The following is a 10,575-nucleotide window of genomic DNA, read 5'->3' on the forward strand; positions in this document are numbered from 1 at the left end:
AAAGGATCATTGACGTGAGCTGTTGTGTAGGTTGCAGACAAGGCTTGGATCCTGAGTTGCTATGGCTGTGGTATGCAGCTTTGATTTGACACCTAGCCTGGGAACTTCCATGTGCTGCGAGTGCAATCCTAAAAAAAAAAAAAATTTTTTTTAAAGAAATCTTATATTAAGTACCTTCTGGAGCAGAGTTTCATATGCCTGAAAGAAAAAAATAAGTATTATTCTATTGATATAACAACTTGATGGGGTGTTTCGTGTGTGTGTGTGTGTGTGTGTGTGTGTGTGTGTGTGTGTGTGTGTGTGTGTGTTTTGCCTTGCCTGGGGCATGCAGAAGTTCCCGGACCAGGGACTAAACCTGCACCACAGCAGTGACCCAAGCCCCGGCAGTGACAACTCAGGATTTTTAACCTGCTGAGCCACCAGGGAACTCCACCTTGATGTTTATTTGATGTTTATCTCTGTAATACAAATGTTTAAATATTTATTTTAAAAGATATTATTTTAAAATTCCCATAAATCAAGTTAATTTGTATACCTGTTTACTAATTGTTGCTCCTTCTCCCCTGTCCTAGCTTGCCAAGGAGTCTGTGAACATAATAGATCACAACCATTTCTTTAAAAAGGATTTAAAAAAAAAAAAAAAGGAGTTCCCATCTTGGCGTAGCAGAAACAAATCCAACTAGGAACCATGAGGTTGTGGGTTCGATCCTGGCCTCGCTCAGTGGGTTAAGGATCCAGCGTTGCCATGAGCTGTGGTGTAGGTCGAAGATGTGGCTCAGATCTGGCATTGCTGTGGCTCTGGTGTAGGCCAGCAGCTACAGCTCCAATTAGACCCCTAGCCTGGAACCTCCATATGCAGCAGGTGCGGCCCTAAAAGGACAAAAGACAAAAGACGAAAAAAAAAAAAAAGATAAAGGGTCATTTATTCACATTTGCATTGTACTTGATGGATTTCTTTGCCTCTAGTCTCATACCAGCCAACCTATCATTCACTCTGCTGCTTAATCATCTTCCCTGGTAGTTTTGTCATTTTGTAAACTTCAGAAAAGCCTAAGGACTATAATAGCAGTCATCTATAATCCTACTACCCAGAATTAATAATTACTAGTGCTTTATAATAGTTTTTTGAAAGTATTATTTCTTTGCTAAAATGTATTTCAAAATATTTCTGACATTAAAAAAAGACAAAGTGATCACTTTGGGGAAAAAAAAAAAACTGATCATGTCATTAACTTGCTTAAAACCTTTCTGCAGCTCTCCTCTGTCTATAGGATAAAGTCTAAACTCCTGATAAGGCTTCAATGACACTGATGTTGATGGTCTCTGATGTATCTCACTCTGCGCCTTGGCCTCCACTGCCCCTCCCCTGGAAAACCCTTTCTTCTCTTGAATACTCACTCATTAACACCTGCTAAACTTTCAGTATTCTGGTATTTGGCTCATGAATAGACTACTTTATGAATCCTTTATCAGATCCTGCACCCCATCCTCTGATGGACCTAACCACTCTCTCCTTTGTGTCCCCCTCAGTCCCAGTTTGTTGTAGCTGTACTTGTCTACGTCTTGTCCTCTCACTCCCATAAGTTCCTTGAAGGCAGGGATTGTCTTACTTACCTTTTCAATCTTTGTATCCAGTGCTTTGCACAGTTCCTGGTGGCCACTAAACATTTTTATCCAAAAAAGAATGCTATCAATCTATTATTTAGATCCTTGATGCCCTATTTCTATCGTTCCATTATGAGTTGCCATTGTATGGTGATGAGAGGAGAGTAAGCCTTGATACCAGATGAACCTGGACTCAAATCCCGCTCTGCCTCTTACTATTTTTACAACTTGAGTGAGTTATTTAACTTCTTTGAGGCTCAGTTCCCTCATCCATTAAATATACTTACCTTGAGGTTTAAATCGGATCATGACTGTACGTACCTAGGAGAGAGTCCATCTTACAGAAAGTGCTTAGTAACCTGGCTTCCTTCGCCTCCCCCATGACTGCTCTTAGCTTCCCAACTTAATTAAACTCTGGTTGTGCTCTTTGGCTGGGACCTTAACCTGACACAAGTTAACGCCACTTAATTCCACCTTAGCGGGCAGGGCTTAAACCTCTTCCCAATAGAGGGATAACAGGAAATATTAGAAGAGTGAACTCTGAGTTGTAAGGCTTGGATTTGAACGTCACCTATAGATTATGGACTTTAGAGAAGAAACTCGATTTCTCTCAGTTGTGGCCTCCTATATGTAAAATGGAGAAAATACAAATCTTTGTGGTTTTTTTCCCCCAAAGAAGTACAGGTGATGATGGCAACTCACGGCTTGAACTTCTGTTAATTGTGCTTTTGTTGCTGCCAAAGAGGTAGTCCTTTCATGTAAGAGCTTCTTAAGTTGAATTAGCTGTATATTCTCCTTAATGGAAGCTCTGGAGAAAGAAGACAGTGCTAAACTATCCTCTGTGAATGGACAAAGTTAAGTAACTTTCCCCTCTGTGGAAAGGCTCAGGTGACACAAAGGAAGTTTATTATTTCTGAACATAGGAGATCATATTTTCTTTATTGTTTGAAAGGTACTGGGGAGGATTTGGGTACACTAACTAGACTCTATCTCAGTGATTGCCAGACCTAGCTCCAGGCAATCATCTGGAGAGATCTTTAAGATTACACTACCTTGGAGTTCCCGCTATGGCATACTGGGTTAAGAATCTGGCTGCAGTGGCCTAAGCAGCTGCAGAGGTGCCAGTTCAATCTCCAGCCCAGAGCAGTGATGTTGCTCCAACTGCAGCTCAGATTCAATCCCTGGCCCAGGAACACTCTGGGGTAGGGCCCAGGCACCTGTGATTTTAAAAGGCCTCCAGCTCAGGAACTTCATATGCCACAGATGCAGTCAGGAAAACAAACAAAAGGCCTTCTGTATGTCTGTCCATACAGAAACGTGCACATGGATGTTTACTGCAGTTTCATACATAGCTGCCAAAACTTGGAAGCCACCAAGATGTTCTTCAGTAGGTGAATGAATAAATAAACTGTTACATCCAAACAATGGGATGTTATGCAGCACATAAAAGAAATGAGCTACTGGAGTTCCCATTGTGGTGCTGCAGAAACAAATCTGACCAGGAACCATGAGGTTTCGGGTTTGATCCTTGGCCTTGCTCAGTGGGTTAAGGATCGGGTGTTGCTGTGAGCTGTGTTGCAGGTCGCAGACGCAGCTCAGATCTGGCCTTGGCTCTGGCATAGGCTGGCAGCTGTAGCTCCGATTGGACCCCTAGTCTGGGAACCTCCATGTGCTGCGAGTGCGGACCTAAAAAGCAAAAAAAGAAAAAGAAAGAAATGAGCTACCAAGCCATAACAAGTCATGGAGGAAACTTAAGTGCACACTGCTAAGTCAAAGAAGCCAATCAGAAAAGGCTACCTACTATATGGTTCCAACTATATGACATTCTAGGAAAGGTAAAACTATGAAGACAGTAAAAATATCAGTGATGTCAGGGGTTAGAGAGTAGGGAGGGATGAACAGGCAGATCGCAGAGGATTTTTAAGGCAATAAAACTATTCTACAGGATATCATGATGGATACACGCCATTATATCTTTGCCCAAATCCATAGAACATACAACACCAAGAGTAAACCCTAAGGTAAACTATGGACTTTGGGTGATTATGATGTGTCATTGTAGGTTCATCCATTGTTACAAACCAACTCGTCTCGTGTCTGATATTGACAATGAGGGAAGGGGGAAGGGAGATATATGGGAAATCTCTGTACTTTATGCTCAATTTTGTTGTGAACCTAAAACTGCTCTAAAAAATAAAGTCTAGGAGTTCCCATTGTGACTCAGCCAATTAAGGACCCAATGTTGTCTCTGAGTATTCAGGTTTGATTGCTGGCTTCACTCATTAAGTTGAAGATCCAGCATTGCTACAAGCTGCAGTCTGCCATGACTGTGGCATAGGCCTCAGCTGCAGATCTCATTGGACTCCTAGCCTGGGAACTTCTATATGCTGCAAGTGTGGCTCTAAATAGACTTTTTTTTTTTTTTGTCTTTTTGTTGTTGTTGTTGTTGCTATTTCTTGGGCCACTCCCGCGGCACATGGAGGTTCCCAGGCTAGGGGTTGAATCGGAGCTGTAGCCACCGGCCTACGCCAGAGCCACAGCAACGCGGGATCTGAGCCGCGTCTGCAACCTACACCACAGCTCATGGCAACGCCAGACCCTTAACCCACTGAGCAAGGGCAGGGACCAAACCCGCAACCTCATGGTTCCTAGTCGGATTCGCTAACCACTGCGCCACGATGGGAACTCCTAAATAGATTTTTTTTTTTTTTTAACTTTTCACAGTGGGGGCTGAGAATCCCCATTTCATGATAAGGATGAAGTATTTTTCCTTCTATGAAGCGAAGCACCAAATTTTTCATTAAACATAAGCATCCCCTTCATTTTTTTAATTTTTTAGGGCCACACCTGTGGCATATGAAAGTTCCCAGGCTAGGGGTCAAAGAGTTGCAGTTGCCAGCCTATGCCACAGCCACAGCAATGAGGGATCTGGATTGAGTCGCATCTGTGATCTACACTACAGCTCATAGCAACGATGGATCCTTGCCCACTGAATGAGGCCAGGGGTCCAACCGCCATCCTCAAGGATACTAGTCAGGTTCTTAACCTACTGAGAGCCACAACAGGAAGTCCATCATCCCCTTTAAATTAATCCATTCTTTAACCCACTTGGGCCTCCAGGTCTACCTCAGATTAAATTTAATCCCAAGCAGTCTTTTCCTCTGAGATGGAGGAAAGGTGAAAATAAGAATTTTTCGGAGTTCCCATTGTGGCTCAGTGGAAACGAATCTGACTAGTATCTATAAGGATGCAGGTTTGATCCCTGGACTTGATCAGTGTGTTAAGGATCCACTGGCCAACCCAGTGCTGAAGGCAAACCTGACGCTGGTACTAAAGGCAATGCTGGTCCCCGTGGCCCCACTGGTAACATTGGTGCTCCTGGATCCAAAGGTGCTCATAGAGGCACTGGCTCTCCTGGTGATACTGGTTTCACCATACACTGTTTAAACTCTAGAGTGGCTGGGAAAATAATGCTAACCAGAGTGACATTAGCTTATGGCCTTCCCAACAGAAAAGGGACAGTCAGCCAGGTGTTTTACTCCTTCCCTAAGCAGGCCTCTGCCCTGTCTCAGCAGGAAGTAGTTACTGAATAGTAGTGGCCCAATATCCCCTTTAAGCATAAAGGGGTTAAAACACCTGGAGGGGGAAATGATAGGGATAGAGTAGGCACAGGTAGTTGTAGAAGTCCCAGTAGGGGATCATAGATAAAGAGGGAAACCTGGGGGATGTTGGGAGACCACTGTAGTAGGTTCAGGAAAGCCATTAGAAGAGGCAGGACTAGTGGAGGTGTGAGAATTGCCTCAGGTCACTGGTGGGGGGGGGGATGGGATGAGGCCTGTATTCAGACTCAGCTCAAGAGCAAGAGTTTGAGGACCTTCCTTCAGCTGATTTGAATACACACCTTACCAGGATACTAAGGAGGAGCTACTACTCCCAGAAAGGAAGAGGTGGGCCTTTCCAACCCCCACTCCCCTTGGATGATAAAACTGTGGCCCACCAGATCCTTTAGGCAGAGCTTCCTTGCCTGCCTGCTTGCATCTCTCGCAAGCGTCCTATCCTAATAAATCTGTTTTTTGCCTATCACCGTGTTTCTCACTGAATTTCTTCTTCGTGGAGGCATAAAGACACTGAACCTTTGTGAGTCCAGACACAGGGTGAGTAATTCGAATTTAAAACCGTGGGTTCAAGTCTCAATCTGGGTTTTGCCTGGGTTCAAGTCCCAGCATGTGGGTTCAAGTCCTGGCACGTGGGTTCAAGTCCCAGTCTGTGTTCTGGCTGGGTTCAGGCCATTAGTGCTGTCAGTTTCACTCCGATTTGACCCCTAGCCTGGGAACCTCTATATGCCACAGGTGTGGCCCGCCCCCAAAAAGACCCAAGAAAATGAATTTTTCTATTCATTACAGCTTGAGGCATGGAATTCCAAACTCTTACCGAAGCTCTGTGGCCTTCTGAGCACACTCCAAAGAGCTTCTCTGTTCAAAATTTTCATCTTTGGACGAGAGTTTCTCAGGAGACTTGGGTGGTTCTTCCACTTGCATAGTATTGCTGGTAATAATGTGGGCACCATTAAGCATGCATAAAGCAATGAGTTTTGGAGTTCCCGTCGTGGCGGCAGTGGAAACGAATTTGACCGGGAACCATGAGGTTTTGGGTTTCAATCCCTGGCCTTCCTCAGTGGGTTAAGGATCCGGCATTGCTGTGACCTGTGGTGCAGGTTGCAGACACGGCTCGGATCTGGCATTGTTGTGGCACTGGCGTAGGCCAAGGCTACAAGCTCTGATTAGACCCCTAGCCTGGGAACCTCCATATACCACAGGTGCGGCCCCCAAAAGACAAAATAAAATAAAATAAAAATAAAGCAATGAGTTCAGTCATAATTATGACTTTGCTAAAAGAAATTATACTGTTAGGATTAGGAGTATTACACACACAAAAAAAGAAATAGAAGCTGCTGTTATAGGGGTTTAGAAATGGGCTCTCATATATACAAAAAGAAGTTAGAGGAGTTAGTAATCTTGGTATACGAGGAGGATAATCTTACAAAATACAGCTTTCGAGTGTCAAACAGAAATATAAGTGAATTATGACCGAGGAGAATATAAAGGGAAAGAAAGGGAATACCTTCAATTAAGGAAAGGGCCTTTATTTTCCTTTCCTTGGAAGACAGAGATGCTTATTTTCCATTTTTAAGCAATGAAGTTGGAATTTGACCTAGGGTTGACTTTTATCTTCCCTGATTGTGTTGAAAAGACAAAAATGCCAATATTCACTTGTTTCCTAAATGATGATTTTCCAATTAAAGTTGAAGGAGTAATAGCATAGCATAAAGGAGAACTCACAGTTCGTTGGGTTCACTGGATATTTCATCTCTGGCTTTTTCATTTGTCACATGTTCCTTGAATGTGGGAGGGGCTGTGTAGCTCGGCCTGTCCCCTGACTCTGAAAGTTTAGACAGAAGTTAGACTCTCACAACAGATTTCTCCAGAACCCAAAGTGCTAGAAATGGAACACCCAGTGCTAGAAGTAGGAAGCCTTAAGACCTGAGGGAAATCCTTATATGACCAGTGATCCCAGAGGAGAGGTTCTTAGTCTTTTCCATAGAAATGCAACTAGATTTAATAAGTCAGCAGGACTACAAGACTCTCAGGTAAGTGAATATAAATGGGAATAAGAAAGAGCAGGAGATCCCGTCGTGGCGCAGTGGTTAACGAATCCGACTAGGAACCATGAGGTTGCGGGTTCGGTCCCTGCCCTTGCTCAGTGGGTTAACGATCGGCATTGCCGTGAGCTGTGGTGTAGGTTGCAGACGCAGCTCGGATCCCGCGTTGCTGTGGCTCTGGCGTAGGCTGGTGGCTACAGCTCCGATTCAACCCCTAGCCCAGGAACCTCCATATGCCGCGGGAGCGGCCCAAGAAATAGCAACAACAACAACAACAAAAAAGACAAAAGACAAAAAAAAAAAAAAGAGCGAGCAGGGACTGTGTGTCCAACTGTAACATGTCTTTGTTTCTAATGCCTGGTGTATATAATTGGTACTCAATTATACTGAAGTTAAACTGAATTGAAATTTAGACTTATTTAGTTTTTCTACTTGAACCTGTTTTCACAAAGGTTTGTTTGCTTTGTTTTTTGGCTTTTTTTGGGGGGGGGGGGCTCACCCACGGCATATGGAGGTACCCAGGCTAGGGGTCCAATCAGAGCTGTAGTTAACAGCCTAGACCACAGCCACAGAAATGCCAGATCCTTAACCCACTGAGCCAAGCCAGGGATCAAACCCGCATCCTCGTGGATGCTAGTCGGATTCGTTAACCGCTGAGCCACAAAAGGAACTCCTTCACAGAGGTTTTTTTGGCTCAAGGCGGGAGCCTGAAACTATAGGTCCATGCTGAACAAAATCTAACATTGAATCCCCAGGGTTGACACCCCATTCTGTGTACTTAAAACAAGGATGAGTAGGTCAAGTTAAGGAAATTTACACAGCACTTCATTTAATTCAATGTTGGGTTCCATAGCAGCCAGATATGCTTAGCCAGTTGGAATATACAAAGAGAAGAAATTGCAACTCCTCGCTTAACAGCCTGACTTCTAGGCCTGGACTTCAGGAATAGCCTTTGAGTATCTCTGAACCCATGGAATTATACGCAGAGGTTTGTCTATGCGTATGTATATTTTTCTTGGGAGAAGGCCTAGCCTTGGTCATGGTTTCAAAAGTTATCAGGGAGAAGAACCCCAATTTTAGAGGCAGAGCCACTTAGTCCAGAGTCTCATAGTCTCAGGAGAGGGACCTGTCTTATGACCACTGCCTGGCACATCTGAGCAGGTCATTAAAGTTCTCTCTCTGTTTTCTGGACACCCAAAGAACTTGACCAGCAAAGTTCCTGTTTCCATTGTCTGATTTCTCCTCTCAGTAGCACTGCATAGTGAACTGAGAATTTTGAACCTGACATCCTACTCAGGAAGAATATCTTAGGAAGACAGAAAGAAACTAGAACAAAAAAACAATGGGGGTGGTAAGTGGAATAAAGCAATGGGAGGAAAATGAGGCTAGCAAATCAGTCCTTCCCAGTGTCGCCGCCCCCCTCTTCCCCGTGACTTGGCCCTTAGTCTCACCCCTCTTGGGCTTTTCGGTCCCCGGCGCCCCGGCGGTGTGGAGCTGTCTGCGTCCCACGTGGAAGCGAGGCTGGGTGCGGCGGGGAGCAGAGGGGCCTATGTGCTGGAACTGTGGCTGCAGCCCTTGCAGCGGGGGGCGCTGGTGCTTGGAAGGACGCTGCCGCCACAAAGGGTTCCGCCGCTGGCTAACGGGCTCCGAGAGCTGTTCCACCTCGGCCCTCAGGTCCCTGCCTGCTACGGTTAACCGGAGCAAGGCTGTCCTCATCCTGTGGGCAAAAGGAGAGCTAGTCACACATACCCTCTCCTTCTATGATACTTATTATTTCTATAGTTTATTTGGTGGCAAATAACCTGAACTGATTTCTGATTTAAATATAGGTAGTGTGGTTCATTATTTACTTAAAAGCTAATTCTCTGTCCTCAATACACTGCAACTCTTTCGGAGCAGGGATATTGTGATGTCTGTTTTCATCCATCCGTTGCAGTGATCACACACTCATCTTGGTAAAAAACGGGGCACTCCTCAATATGTTTATGTCTGTGTGTAATTTACTTTGAAGTTATATACAGTTATTTCTGTACTAATAAATTATGGTCATTATAAAACAAGGGAGTTGTCTTGTGGCACAGTGGGTCAGGGATCCAGAGCTACCACTGAAGTGGCTTGGGTCACTGCTGTGGCACAGGTCTGATCCCTGGCGCAGGAACTTCCACATGCCTTGAGCTGAGGCCAAAAAAACCCTAACTCACATGGGTTGGAATGGCCATCATTAATTAGTCTGCAAATAACAAATGCTGGAGAGGGTGTGGAGAAAAGGGAACCCCCCTACACTGTTGGTGGGAATGGAAATTGGTACAACCACCATGGAAAAGAATATAGAGTTTCCTCAGAAAACTAAAAATAGAATTACATGATCCAGCAATCCCCCATATAATCAGACAAAACTATCATTCAAAAAGATACGTGTACCCTTATGCTCATTGCAGCACTATTCACAATAGCCAAGATATGGAAATGACCTAAATGCCCACTGATAGATGAATGGATTAAGAAGATGTGGTACATATACATAGTAGAATACTACTGAGCCATAAAAAAGAACAAAATAATCCCATTTGCAGCAACATGGATGCAACTAGAGATTCTCATACTAAGTGAAGTAGGTAAGAAAGAGAAAGACAAATACCATATGATATCACTTATATGTAGAATCCAAAATATGGTACAAATGAACCTATCTACAAAATAGAAATAGACTCACAGACATAGAGGACAGACTTGTGGTTGCCAAGGAGGAAAGAGGAAGGAGTGGGATGGACTGGGAGTTTGGGGTTAGTAGATGCATACTATTACACTTAGAATGGATAAACAACAAGGTCCTACTGTATATCATAGGGAACTATATCCAGTCTCCTGGGATAGATAGAGCATGATAAAAAACAATATAAAAAAGAATGTGTATATGTATGACTGAGTCACTTTGCTACACAACAGAAATTGGCAAAATATTGTAAATCATCTATACTTTAATAATAAAAATGAGTACTAATTTTTAATGGGGAGATAAATATAAGTAGAAATTTTATTTTCTTCTCCTATCCCAATTGTCTGCACACTCCTTTATATGTGCCCACTTTAAGGATTATTCCTCTACAGCCCCCAGATACACCTAGCCTTACCTAGAGTGGATAGTCAATCACTGTTTATAATCTTAACCTAAAATCATACTTTTGACCATTACCATCAGAGTCTTTGATTCCACTGACTGCCAGTTCTGACATTTACTGACTATGTGGCTTGGGGCGTGCAATTAACCTTTTTCGTTGTTTCCTCATCTATAAAGATAAAAATAGTACCTA

The sequence above is a fragment of the Phacochoerus africanus genome, chromosome 9 (genome assembly GCF_016906955.1).
Source record: "Phacochoerus africanus isolate WHEZ1 chromosome 9, ROS_Pafr_v1, whole genome shotgun sequence".
In the NCBI taxonomy this organism is placed as follows: Eukaryota; Metazoa; Chordata; class Mammalia; order Artiodactyla; family Suidae; genus Phacochoerus; species Phacochoerus africanus.